The following is a 14755-nucleotide window of genomic DNA, read 5'->3' on the forward strand; positions in this document are numbered from 1 at the left end:
TAATGTGTCAAGAGTATAGGATGATGCCTATGCTGAGTAAATACCACTATATAACTGGGTTTAATATTCTTCACAATGTCCATTTAGTGTATATTTCAGGTGACAGCTGCAAGGAAAAACTCCTTGAATCGATATTCTTTGTATAGGCATTAGTATAGGTTTTCCCCCGTTTTGGACACATAAAAGTCTTCATTCTTCTATGAAGGCTTTCTACATGAATTTGGAGTGTGTGTATGGGTGTGGGAATTCGTGCCAATTCACTCAAAGGAGCATTTGTAAGATCAGGAACTGATGTTGGGAAAAAAAGGTGTTCATTAGGATTGAGGTCAAGACTCAAAGCTGCAATTCAGTGGAGTTTCTTGACACCAAACTAAACAAACCATGTGTTTATGGACCTCATTTTGTTCACAGGGGAACATTCATGCTGGAACAGGAAAAGGCTTTCCACTATGAATATGTTCCCACAAAAAATGTTGCCACAAATTTGCAATGCTCTTAAATGCCTTTCTTTGCTGGAGCATTATCACTTTACATTGCATTAACATCTTCACTGGAACAAAGTTTGTCCTGATTTGTCCATCAGACTGCCAGATAATGAAGCGTGGTTTATAACTCGATAGTGGCTGTGTCTTTTACACCACTCCAGCTGAGGCTTGTCATTGTACATAGTGATCTCAGGTTTCTGTGCTTCTGCTTGGCCATGGAAACCTATTTCATGAAGGTCCCGATGCACAGTTGCTTCCAGAGGCGTGTTGACACTCTGTAATGAGTGATGCAACAAAGGATGGGTGATTTTTATGTGCTACAGACTTCAGCACTTACTCTGTGAGATTGCATTGTCTACTGCTCCATGGCTGAGCTGTTGTTGCTGCTTGACACTTCCACTGCACGATAATAGCACTTATATTTGACGAGGGCAAATCAAGCAGGGCAGAAATCTGATAAACTGACGTATGGCATCCTATTTAAGAGTGCTGTGTTTAAATTCACTAGGACCATCAGTATGATTCAGTACATTCTACTGCCAAAGTCTGTCTATGGAGATTGCATGGCTATGTGCTTGAGTTTATGTGCCTGTTAGCAATGGGTGTGGCTGAGACACCTGAAACTCAATAAGGAAGGGTCCCTTATTTTATTGAATTAAGACAGAAGTAGACAAAATGATCCAGTAGTGGTTAGTAACGTGAAGAAAGTGACGTGAAGGAAAATGGTGATCGGTGATCGTAATTGTTGGGAATATCCGTAAACTTTTTTTTTTTTTTTAATGGTTGCAGTGAGCAGCTCAATTAAAAATATAACCATTTTAACTATTTAAAAATCTGGCTTTATCTTCATTTTAAATAGAGAAAATAAAAAAATAAATAAAAATAAATAAATAAATAAAAAAGATTTTTTGCGTATATAAATCAATATGTATAGTTTATATTTAAAAAAAATAAACATTATGAATTCATATTTGAAAAGAATTTTATTTAAAAAAAATATATTTCCAACACTTTGGCTCTAGGAGGCACGCGTGTAGTTGCAGACAGCACGTGGGTAGGGGGCGGGGCCCGTTAGGTATACGTCACGCGGAAGGGAGGGGCGAGATTATGCGGCGGCGCAGGCGGCAGAGTGGTCTGTACGGTGGAACATGTCTTCAAGGAAATAAGCTGACTGGGACCCATTTTGGATTCAAACATGGACTGATCATATGTCTCCGCTAAAATGTGAGTATATGTCATTTCCAGTGTGTATGTTAAAGGTCAGTTTGGGGAACGCCCTCTGCGTCACCGGACATTTTATCGGCGGCTGTGTTTACTTGGATGGTTGTAATAGAGGGAGAGAGAGATGTGCGCAGCGAGGCTAAACTTATAAACTAGTAAACACTCAGGGATATTAGGTGATGCTGGATTTGATTCAGGTGTGTTCTCATGTAAAGTTTATAGAATGAAACTCTCCAGGACAGATGGAGGTGGAAATCTAAATGCAACTTTGTGCATTTAGCAAATGGGACACTAAACATGAAGCAGGGCTGTGTATTTGTTTATAGCATGTGTAGATAAATAAACAGGTGACAGGCGGTCATGAAACATGGGCATTTGTCCAGTGTTAATCTAATACAGACATGGCACAGAAATGCAGATTGTCGTGAAAAATTATACCGTAGCACCATTATTTATTACTGAGAAGAAATATTATTTGAAGAAATGACTCATCATACAGCTCAAGGATCAGGATCACATGGGCCACCTGAGGTCAGTTTATACCACACAAGATCTTGGAAAAAAAGTCTATGAAGAAGACTGAAGTGTAATACATGCTATATGATTGCTAACGCTCCTGCTTTTAGATTTAAGCAAGGTTGTGGAAGATGATGAGAAAATCCAGCAGGTTCAGTAGGTCCTCTATAGTGTCATGGTTCTCAAAGTGGGATCCAGGTTCCACGGTTTCATGCAGCATTACCAAGGACCACATTATATGCACAGTATAGTACACATTTTTAAAACAAGTGTTGACCAAAGTCCTGAGTGATGAATCAAGCCATTCCAAGCAGCTATAATTAACAATGATAAATGAAATAAAAGACAAGCCTACATGTGAAACACTACCTGAACACTAAATATCCAAACTGTGAGAATAAATAGACTGGATTTTTGTCAAGATGTCTTCATAAAAAATAAAAAAAAAAATAAAAAAAAAAGGAAGTAAGTGTTTCAACAAACTCAGAAATCTCTGGTTACCTTTAAACCTCATATGAGTGTGTGAAATAAAACAAAACAAAACAAAAACAGAAGTTGGTTAGAAGATCTTAGCTTTATATCTTACCATAGCTTTAGAGAAAGAAGAGAGGTTGGAGATATAGGTTAGTTCTGTGTCACGATTTAAATCATTTTTATTACACATTTAAATCATGTGATTTATGACGGACTAGTTGACTAGATTATGTTGATAAAAAATTAAATGCACTGATGCTCTTTTTTCCATACTTGTTTGATTTAACTCTAATATCTGATCTAAGAGTAATCCAATACTGGCATCTGCTTACTGGCCAAGCTGAATATGCTCAAGCTTCTTATCACAGGCATTATGACAGTGTGCATCAAGACAGTTTATCTTCTCTGCTCATGTACTGTACTCAAGATCTGTGATGCTTCAGTCCACATCACACACACACATTCATGGTATGAAATAAGTCATTAGATCGGTAAGTAAATATCCCGTCCAATCTGAGACTGGTTCAGTGTGTTATCAGGACATAGTTGAATAATAGGTTGAATTGATCTTCACACAGGGCTGCTGAAGTTCAGTGGTAGGCTGTCAGGATGTTGCATAAACTCCAGATGAGAAATGTAGTTTGAGAAATGTGGTGTGCTTCCTCTCACTTCACAGGGGAACCTGGCCTGGGAAAGCTGCTCAGAGTGAAATGTTGGACTAATAAACATAAATAATGAATGGCAAAAAAATTCTTAGGAAATTTGCTGCTTTACTTTTGCCTAAGAACTGGAGCAATGTGCAAAATTTCATTAGTACTCAGTAATGGAATAGTCAGTATTTACAAGTATTCAACAATTTTTTTCTTGCCTTTTATACAGAGCTTATAAAGAACAAATAACCTCAGCAACAATGTCAGGAGCAATACGTAGAATCATCTGGCTTCTCTGTAAAAGTTTGATACAAAGCATTAATCACCTCTGCTGTCTCCTAACACACTGTTTTCTTATTCTGATTGCGCAGGTTGAGCTCAGATCCACTGTTTAGGCTTTTCTTTCTCTCTCTTTTTCTTGCTCTCTTTCTTTCGTTCTGCACTCTTCCTTCACACTTTTCTTTCTCTCCTTCTTTTCATTCCTTCCTTCCCTCCTTATTTACCTCTTTCCCACCTTATCACTTATCACTTACACTGTAGTAAATGTGAGTTATTTATTTAGCTGGCAAAACATATAAGTGCCATATGAAACTAGTTTTAATGTTATTTTTTTACTTTTATTATTATTATTATTATTAGTAGTAGTAGTAGTAGTATGGCAAAACTATCATACACTGTGTATAAGATTTCCTCCTAGGATTAACTCCTACCTCTTACCAAGAGCTGCTCAGAGAACCTTTTTATAGAACGTTTACTCCCAACATTTAACATAGTTTTTTTTTTTTCTCGTCTTAAGTAGTACTTCTGAAAACAAAGCAATTGCAGGTCTCACACACCAGTGCTTGAATCAGGACTAAATGAAAGAATATAAACAGGGGGATACCTGTCTGTTGTTTAGCAGCTCTCATTGTGAACCATCATGGCTTCTGTATCAGATCCTCTTTGATGGCTTGTTGCGACCAATCATAATTTCATTTACTCTCAATACCGCTTTGGTTAATGACAAAACCAACGTTTAATGATAATGAGACAGAGAAGAGTATGTTTATTCTCTGCTTCATGGTCAACTCGGATGTCTTATCTGTTCAGAGACTGTTGTGCTATTCAAAAGTCATAACGTGAAGTGAGGTGCTTAAACCACTTCAAATAGATGAGTCTTATTTATTGTCATGAACTCAATCACTAACAGTTAAGCAATGATGTTGCCATTCAGTGGCATAGCAAGACCTTTACAACAGCAATAATGCAAAGGCAGGAGTGGTATCCCTGGAGATTCTGTGTCTTCTGTCATACAGCATTCTTTACTGGAGACTAATTGGTTTGTCCATCTGATACAGAAGCCACTGAATCTCTTGTTACTGGAAGTTCAGTTGTAATCAGCAATAAATGCTGTTATAGAGGGTTAATGCCTCTGCTGTCAAGGGTCAATTATACCTGATGGATCCATTCTCTGTTTTCTTGCCAGAAATTCTTCCTTAGATTTGAGATGACACTGGCTCCCATACCATTATTTAGTGCCAGATTTGACAGGACATTGGATCCATTCCTATTTTCAGGTCTAATAGAAATAGAGCGAGACAGAGAGGCGTATTTGTATTTTGATCATGTTTAGAGACCTGTTATTTAAGTGACAGCGTGTTATTGGGAAGGTTGTATTAGTTAAGTGTGTGTGAAGAGTGAGTAAGATGAAAGTGTGGGCAAGGAGAGGATGAGGTGCTTCGGAAAAATGTAAATCGTTTCTCAAATCAGATCAACCCACATCATGCGCATATTGGAAATCACACCCTGTTCACTGGTGTAGTAGTCAGTTGTGAGCTTCAGTTTTATGAAATCATTTTCTTTCTCACAGAGTAAGTTTATAAAAATCCTAGAGGACAATTATGGCGTATTGAGTATTTTGATGGTGGAAAACAACCTTTTTGTTTATTCAGCAAGGATACAGCCTTGTATAAGAGATATTTTAATGTTATATCATGTCCACTACAAGAATATAGCTACTTGACATTTTGGACTTCTGGACTAGTGGGACAGTGGGACATTAAAATAAGCCAACTGCAGCCACATAAAATGAAATTGTGTTTAAATGTTTAATGCTGCGTTCACACATACAGCGAGTCACAGGAACAAAGCGACTATTCAATGAGAGTTGGTGACTTCCGGTAACGTGCGACAGCGACCATTGTAGAGTTGATAAATGTTTAGCTTTTTTGCAAATATGGAGCGACTTGCTGCGGTGACTACCAATGGGAGTGAGACAGTACAGTGCCTGTGATCTGTAGCAAAAAGCAAACACTGCCTCTCATTCATTGGATGATTTGATACAGGTATACATTGCTGAATTTTAAATGCTTTATTTTTAGGGTGAAGTAAACAGATTTGTTGTCAAATGAAATTAGTTGCGCCACCTACTGAGAAACCTTAGTACTATGGCAACCAGTTGTAGGAGCACTGATGTATGAAATTGTTGAACACAGCTTAAGAAATGGTTAAGAGGAGTGTTCAAGACATCATGCTAAAGTTTCTGCCTTGATAAAGTGTTTAAAACTGTGGCTACCAAAACACACTAAGTTTGACCTGACAATTTTTTAATTTAATAGCTGCTTTAATTAAATTTATAATAACATATTCTGTATTTAGTTTGAAAAAAAGAAAGGGTTTTAGCTGAAACAGATGGAAAAATTATTTGAGTGCTCTGCCTCCCTTAGAGTAAACCCCTAATTGACCTTCTGTGCTGGTCTACAGAGATGAGTCATTCTTCACCATATTTTCAACAAGTGGGAGAGTGCATGTTTACAGTACATGCTTGACCCTTACAGTGGGAGGTATTTTGTTGACATGATTGTGTTCCACTTGTCCTCTACAGGGAACCCTGTGAAATTCAATCCAAAGTTCTTCTGACTGATTACCTTTATTTCTATCTAGAAAGCAAGAGAGCAGTCTCTTCCAGGATGACCCCACCCCCATCCACAGGGCACAAGCTCGTACTGAATGTTTTGATGAGGGTGAAAATGATGCCAGTTGTATGATTTGGCCTTCACAGTCACCAGATTCCAACCCCCAATACACACCTATATAATTATACCCAGCAAGAGCCACAATCATCAATCCAACATTTTAGGGAATATCCTTTGGAAGAATGGGTTTTATCTTAACAGTACAGCTCCAGAGATTTGTAGAATCAGTGCCAAGCTGTTTCTGATTGCTTGTGCTGGCCCAAAACCTGAGATACGTTGCTGTTTTTTTTTACTTTCTGTGTATTCTGAGTGGTAAAAAAAAAATAATAAAAGCTGCTTTGCATCTAAGATGATTGGAAATATCTGGTGTAGAGAGCCAGAGATGTTTTGCAAATGCAAATGACTTTGCAAATACTATGTCCTAGCTGAGCCAAGGCCTTGAAACCCATCAAATGTATCTGATTTATTATTGTCCTTTGTATGTTTTATTAAATCTCAGCAAGCTACTTTTCTTGTTCGAGAGTATATATGGAAAAAAAAAAATTAAAACTCTAGTTATTTATATGATTTATATATTTTACCTGGAGCGTGTATTTTTCACGAGCAGTTTTTTTTTTTTTTGATGAAATAGGAGCCTCAGCTGGGTCATACTAAGTGTCTTCACAATACACTCTTTTTTAATAATACATTTTATTTTGTCTACTTTTATTTGCCTTTATTTAAAAGAATATAGCATTGCAATGTACAATATGAAACAAATAAGAGGCAATTAAAACATTTTCATTGAATGTTTTTCTTAAAAAACCAAAAAAAGTTTGTCTTATTATTTTACTTGTTTTCATAAATCCCTAGTGCGTTTTATTGAGACCTGCATAAATATTTAAGCCATGTAATGGGGCTTCTCCATCTCTACTCCCTACCTGCTTTAGGAGTGTGCCTTTAAAGATGACTGTGCAGAAACATCTCCACAGCCGGCCTCTGTGGTGTTGCATAACGTTCGTCCTGATGCTAACATGGCCAGGATCTGGTCTGTAGTCATGTGGCAGATTGCAGCTTGGAAACGGAGCCTTGTGATTAATGGAGAACTTTCTACAAGAGCTAGCGTAGGCATGCTCAGCTGTGAAAGATGTGCTGTTGGGCAGAATATGCTGATACTGATCCACACGTAGAACATGGAGAACTTCCCATTTGGCAGAACTGAGACAGAAGACAGAAGTTTTGCTGTGTTGTCGTGTTTATATTTGCTTTTAACTACATGATGGCAAGACGGCAGTCATGTGTAGCCAGCGTTTATCAGATTGTGCAAGTATGGAAATAGACGGTGCTGCAATGTTTTCAGTAGATTGAGAAATTAGAATTATGTCTATTTTTTTATTGATGAGTTCCATTATAATCAGCTGCAATTTCTTAGTCAGAATTTAGCAACAGTGACATCTGACAACTTAACCAAGACCTCCACATGCAATTACAGCTATTTACGAGTAATGTGAATCATGTTTATCTTTACCAAGCATATTTAAAATGTAATGTCTAGCAGTTCTACAGTTCAACCCAACCCCAGCCTGCCATTCAAATACCACTGTTTTATCGGCTCACTTATCAATTTATCACTGGCTCTTTTTAAAGGTTTCTGCAATCAGTGTTTATATCTCTTAAGTCTATGTGCTATTTTGTGCATTTGCTTTTTGCCTTTTTTGAAGAGTTTTTTTTCCCCCTACATTATTAGATATATGTAAAACGCATTGATGGCATCAAGCTCTCGGATCATTTCAGTAGAAGCATTGAGTATCTTCCTAATGCAAGACAGATTGTTTTAACCACATCACTTTAACCAAGTCACGTCTACACTCGGCATCAACCATGCAAACATCCATACTCGCACACAATTTGTGCATCCAGTTCTTATATTTACATGACTGGCCGGACCACACGTGTATGTGAGGCTAACAACGGATGGAAGCTAGTCTTAGCCAATGCTAATTGGTGGCTGTGGCATGGGCACATCCGCATCCCTATTGAAATATGTCTTGCCGACCTCAAAAAAAACCCTCAAGTCATTCATTTATTAATTAAATCAAAGCAATGACACTGCTTTGGAGGCATTTTAGATGTTTAACTTACTCTTGTCAGTTTTGTGATTTTAGCTGTTATAAGGAATACAGTGTACCATAGCCAGTCCACCTGCATGCATGTTTCTGAGACGCTACAGAACCTGGAGAAACTGCTGAGGACATGGGGAGAACATTGCAAACCCCAGAAACTTGAGCTCAGGCTCAAACCTGGGACCCTTGAGCTATAAGGCCTCAACACTATTACCACGCCTCACAACCTTAAAACCACAGCTTTAACATTTTTGCCATGCTATAATAGAAAAGGCAGCTAGACATAATGGTAAAACATTAACAAATGCTTTACCAAAGCTTCCCACCATCCCTTTGCAACATCTTGTAGATTTTGTTTTGTCCTTCGGTATTATTAGGAAGTCAACTGCGTTGTTATAATAGTCATTATAGTGTAAGTGTAAGAAATGCTCAGCGCTCAGTCGTCTTCTGCTGGTGTAACAGTGCACAGCAGTCGTTTCAAAGAAGCTTCCTGTTATTCTCAGAGGATGAGAGCTGAAGTGGTGAGGTTGGTCGTTTGCATCCTCCCACCTCCTGCTTGACAGGAACTCTTATGACATGCATGACATGTTTCGGTACAAATAAATAAAAATATGTAAAGACAAAAAAAAAAACTTTTCCAGGGTCACTCATCGGCCACCTTGTGTTTCCCGGATTGCCCCTGCTCTGAGTCACCAATCGATTAACACGGCTCCTCGATGGCCGGCTATTATAGGATGCGTTTATATTGTAGGCCACGTTGCACTTTTTGTCAAGCACACAAAATGGGTTCGTCAATACATGGCCAAGAGGCTTTTATCTATAAATTGATTTCAGTGTGACATTTCAGGTGATGGGGCTCATGTTAGATTTCTGCTGTTGATAGGAGTAAGATATTGAATGTGTGTGTGTGTATGTGTGTGTTATGGCTATGTGTTTGGCTATTGGCATGTTTTAGGGAGCTTGCTTGTTTGTGGGTGTAAAAGAGAAGAAGAGGGAGAGAGAGTGAAAACACATTCTGCTGCAAGCAAGATGACCGACGCTCATTTTCATGTGAAAGGGTTTCCCCTTTTGAGCCCTTCTAAAGAAATTTATGCATGCTTTACTTTGAATAACAGGCCTTGATGTCACCTTCATGACACAAACACAAAGGGTGAGGGGTGAGGGATGCGTTTGGGGCACCAGCACATGATCAATGTGTGCCATCTGGAGTCTTCGTCTTGGAGAAACGCAGGAGTAACAAAAGGGAGCTGCAGGCTAGACGCTGAGAGTTCTGGGGAAACCACCAGGCTGTTAGCGCTAACATAACCAGTGAAACCGCAATCTGACAGGATGTAATGAACTTGCAGCCGATGATGTAATAAGCAGGATTTAATGTGTAAAATATTTGATGTACTAAGCATACTGGGGGGAAAAAAAACAGTCAGACTCAAAATATTCTGTTTCTCAAAAGATTTAAACAAGTTTCTCAATTACTAGATTGAATGATGTGTCGTGAGCATAATCAATTCATGTAGCATTAACGTAAACCAGTTACCTTGTGAAATCTCATGAGGATGTTGGCAATAATAGGATCTAGAACTATAGCATTACATTTTTACAAATAATGCAGCAGTAATAAGTGTGCCTGTTGCAAGACACCAGCATTGTTTGTTTGATGTTATTAAGGGCTCAAATCATTTTGAGACTGTAATCGACAGACTATCGCTGAGCAGATGTTCTTATCTCAGGAGTTACAAGGTTTCATTTGTGGTTTGACATAAACACAGCAAAATCAGAGTTGGACATGTCGTCTGGAGAAATGAATAGAACACACTGATTATTAATAGTGTATCGTGTTACCCTACAGAACCCTAAGACACCGTGTAGTACTCTACTCACTCAGGGTGTGTAGGGTGGATGTGCTGTTATAGGAAGCTAGTGGGAGGCATAGCTACTGTTACTACCACATCCTGAAGGGTCTTCTTCTACCACCATAAAAAAAACCCAACACGAATAATTTTCTTATATATTAAAGATCAGTGTTATAACTTTAATCAGTTTATTGTTAGTCATCTCCTCCAGGATTTCCCTTTTTTTTTTAAAAAGAATTTGTGAGGTTTTTTTTGTGCTTTTCTTTGCAGGAACTGGCACAGGATTCCTCTTTTAAACTTTTACCGGTGAAGACACATATCTAATTACTGCCTATGATAACTGTAGTCATGTTCAACACATGAGTCAATGAGGGCTTCGGCTGAGGGTGTGTTGTGATGACATCACACTGGGGATCTTGGAACAAATCTGTAGAAAATCCTAAAATTCATTTTGAAAAATTGTAGCTCTGAATATTGTAAAGTTTTGTTGTTTGTGCGATCACAAAAATGACTGAAGTCCTGGAGGGGTTGGTTATGATTAAATGTTCTTGAATGACCCTAAAACAGGTTAGTACCTTTCATTATATTATATATATTAATATATATTATATATTATATTTTTCTCTCTCTAGAAGATAGAAAGATAAGACAAAAAATGTGGATAATATGTTAATACAGACTGTTATTACTATGCACATGACATATATTAGGCTACACGATTGATCAGAAGGAGCACATTAATATATATGTGTGATTTGCCTTGCAGCCTTGATGACCAATGCCTTGATGACCAATCAGAATTGAGAATTCATCCATGTTGCAGTGTAAAATGTAATATTAATGTAATGTATGTAGTATGTGTGTTAAGAGCGTTGGAGTAAGGCTTACTATGTCAGCGTACATGTCAGCACACCAGAACAGGAAATTGTTCCCGTTGTATGTGCTGCCACTAGAATGTATCCAGTATAATTATTATATGGTCAGGTTTTACAGAATAAATCATGTATATTAGTTTGAAATGATGATGGTGGTGGTTGTGTGTGTGTGTGTGTGCATGCACACAGAGTGACTGTGCAATAAAAGTTAGTGCACGTGGGCAGGCGACCAAAAACCTGCAGGAGAGAAAGGCTTGTTGAGTTTAGTGCTGCACTTCTAGTATTCAGTGTGGGAGGGTTGGATAAGCGATGAAATGTCATTTCTGAGGGTGGTTCAGGTCTCTTTGCCATCCTCGTTGGTAACGCCTGTGCATGCATGCATAAACAGGAGGTTTCGAGGTTTGGCTCGCAGACAGAAACCAAAAGTAGGATTTGCCCTTTTATGGTTGCTCTGCTCTCAGTCCAGCAGCCTGTGAAAAATGAAACTCTTTAAACAAACCTGTCTCACATTTTCATCTTTGTCTGTTGATATCTGATAAACGCGGCTTCTTGTGTTTACTCTGGATGATCTTTCCAAAGAAAGGAGTGTTAACTAATGAGTTTTGTGTCTTCTGTTCATTAGTACAACATACACCATATTTTTATGGCTCATTCGGTCACCTGGTGATGGTAACCATGGTTATTGAGTATATTTTACAAGTAAAGGGAGCTCTCTGGGGCTGATACCATATCAGTGTCACTGTAACCCTAGTAACTCAAAAACAAGTGTATAAATACAACTTGAATCTATTAGCAGGTGCATTCTGTGAGAAAAAAATTCAGAGGAAAAAAATGTTTGTCTGTAAAAAAAAAAAAAAAAAAAAAAAAAAAAAAGTTTATGTGAATAATTCCAATATGTTTAACAAGAGGTGTTGATGATTATTTATTTGTTTGTTTGTTTATTAGTTTATAATAAATTATATTTATTTGATTCCGATTTTTTAATGAATTCATTTTAATTAATGATTTTAATTATTTATTATTGAATTTACTAATGTATTTATTTATTTATTTATTTATTTATTTATTTATTTATTTATTTTTACTGCTTAAAGTTTCCATTGCTGTTGCAAACATATAAGCTGTATTTTGCGCTCATACTGTACATGGCAAGTTTGATGATTTAGAACCCCTTAGTGGCAGCTATTTAGTAAAGGCTTGTCATTATCGCCGGAGGCTCTAATAGACGTGAGAGTGTTGCTAGAAGCTAGAGACAGTTTTGTGCCTCCTCTTGCCAGAGGTTCACACATCGAATAACATAAGGGAGAGGACGTTCACACCATGCTTCCCAGGAGTGTTTCAGTCTACTCCAGCAGGCCTGCTGCTCAAGCCAACTCTTAGCAGCTTTTTTTAAATAGTAAATTTAATGAAGTATGCCCCTCATTCACACCCTGCAGATATGGTCTCCAGGTCGAGTATGTGTGCCACTTTCAGCAGGTCATAGGAAAAGTGTGTTAGGCAGTCTGTAGGGAATTAGCTTAAAAAAAGCTTTCCCCAGATCCTTGTTCTAGTTCACAGATCTCTGAGAAGGTCCTATAAATGGACCTGAAAATTGTTTCTAGTTTTGTCTCATTAATCCACGTATGAGTTCCAGTTTAGTTCCACGTACGAACAACTGGATGATCAGGATTTACGTTCATGTAGAATTACTTCATCTAGAAACTACTGAAAGCAAAGGCAAGGAGAACATGAATGCAACGCTGCCCTAATGTGCAGGACATTGACAAACGTGGTATTATCAGGCACAGTGATGCTAAATTTTGAATCTGGTGTTGAATTCATTTTTCACAACAGCAGCTCAGATTCTGGATGCAAAATAAATCCTAGGTTTATATATAACAGCTAATTTACTTGTACTTAAAATGATGATCAGTAAATAAAATATCGTAAAATGATGGTCAGTAAATAAAATATCGTAAAATGATGATTAGTATATAACATTATCCATCATGTTGAGTGACAGAGTTGTAAAAAATCCAACAAAGATTATTTTTATCCGTCTTTTTTTTAATCTACCAATACGATGATGGGGTGTGAATACAGAAAACTGTCTGTAAACTGGCTACAAACGAAGCAGCGGCATTGGCAAAACATAAAGAATATATTGCATTCAAAAGAAGATCAGTTGCAGACAGATGGAATGTCTCATCACAGTCATGTCATGACAGGTTAAAATAAGCCCCAACTTGGAAAAAGGAAAAATGAAAGGATTAATTACAGCTTGCAGGTTTTTAGCTAGCTGATTAGTATTAAAATGCTCTGTTTATTTACTATCACGATTGTGGGAAATAATTTTTATGCTGTCCAGCTGAAGAGCTACAACCGACACTGTGTCACTACACATCCAGCAGAACCTAGTAGCTTCACTATTTAATCTGATATGAATGACATGTATTATCATAGAGTCAGTTCTTTCTGAGATCATTATCCCTGGTGTGACAAGTTGTAATAGTAAGTTTGTGAAACCGGCTTAAGTTGATAATGTTCCAGATACTTCACAAGAAATAATTAGAGCTTGTGTATACATATATAATTTTTAAATAGTTTCATAGTCTGATATGTAATTTTATGACTTTTGTCTATACACTCAGTCAACACTTCTTAGGAATCGGGGTAATTTCGATTCGTGGCTGGAATCTTTTGATTCTGTTCACCAAAGCGATTCATTCAGATTCATTTACTGATTCATTCAGTGACCTTTGATCTTATGTGGTGTTAAAATATAAAATATGCGTTTGAGTGTTTAAAAATCAGTTTTCACCTCAATTGACAACAGCAAATCTATTATTTTTTGAGCAAAAACAAAAAGCACAACATTTAGAGTAATCAGCTTTCATTCACTGTCGTTTTTATCAGTCATTACATGTTAAACACTGGGATTATGCTTCGTGCTCCACCCCCTTCACCTTTAGTTGAATCAGCAAGTGTCACATCCAAGGTGAATGACTAATGTCTCATTCGATCAAATTGTTCACCTTGTTCTTCAGTTCAACTGAACTACATGTCCCAGTTTATACAGAATCACTCTCATTCAGACTCAACACCAAGTCTCGTTCACTAAGAGCCGTTTTCTTTCAGTGTGTCCAAAAAAGCTGCCATAGCAGTAATGTGTTTTTAAACAGGCAGGACTGAAGTGAATGAAAAATATGAGTCAGTATATGGCACTGAAAGAAAAAGATTCATAAAACATTCGCTCAAAAACGCTGATTTGTTTACAGACAAATTACCTCAAATGACTTAGTTCTCAAAACAGCCTCAATTCTTTGTGGCATGGATTCAGCAGGCTGCTGGAAATCTCCACCCTTCATTAACCTCTCCCATCATCCAAATGTGTTGGTTTTTTTCTTTATTGCAAAATTCTGTGTAAACGCTAGAGTCTGTTTCGAGTGAAATTCCCAGGAGCTCAGCAGTTATATAAAAACACTTTAAAACTATCCTGTCAATCCTATCAAACACTGACAATCATACTTTTCCCCTGTTCTGCTGCTTGATTAATTACCTGAACATCATACATTACTGGAAGCTGCTGGCATGCATCAACATGACTTTATGCAATGTACTGTATCTACATGATTGGCTAGTTATTGAT

At 37.5% G+C, this 14755-nt stretch overlaps 1 protein-coding gene across 15 annotated transcripts in view; it reads left to right on the plus strand.

The window, feature by feature from the left end:
- Positions 1-1575: 1575 nt before the first annotated feature.
- Positions 1576-14755, plus strand: part of inpp4ab (inositol polyphosphate-4-phosphatase type I Ab) — a 51342-nt gene continuing 38162 nt past the window's right edge. For 4 of the 15 annotated variants that reach the window (XM_058402772.1, XM_058402769.1, XM_058402766.1 and 1 more), the window contains exon 1: positions 1629-1709. The gene's annotated coding sequence lies outside the window, so the exon portion shown is untranslated. Of the gene's footprint in view, positions 1710-14755 lie in introns of all 15 variants that reach the window. The other 11 variants (XM_058402773.1, XM_058402782.1, XM_058402781.1 and 8 more) reach the window with 7 other exon arrangements.

This window comes from Hemibagrus wyckioides, linkage group LG11 (assembly GCF_019097595.1).
Source record: "Hemibagrus wyckioides isolate EC202008001 linkage group LG11, SWU_Hwy_1.0, whole genome shotgun sequence".
NCBI classification, from domain to species: Eukaryota; Metazoa; Chordata; class Actinopteri; order Siluriformes; family Bagridae; genus Hemibagrus; species Hemibagrus wyckioides.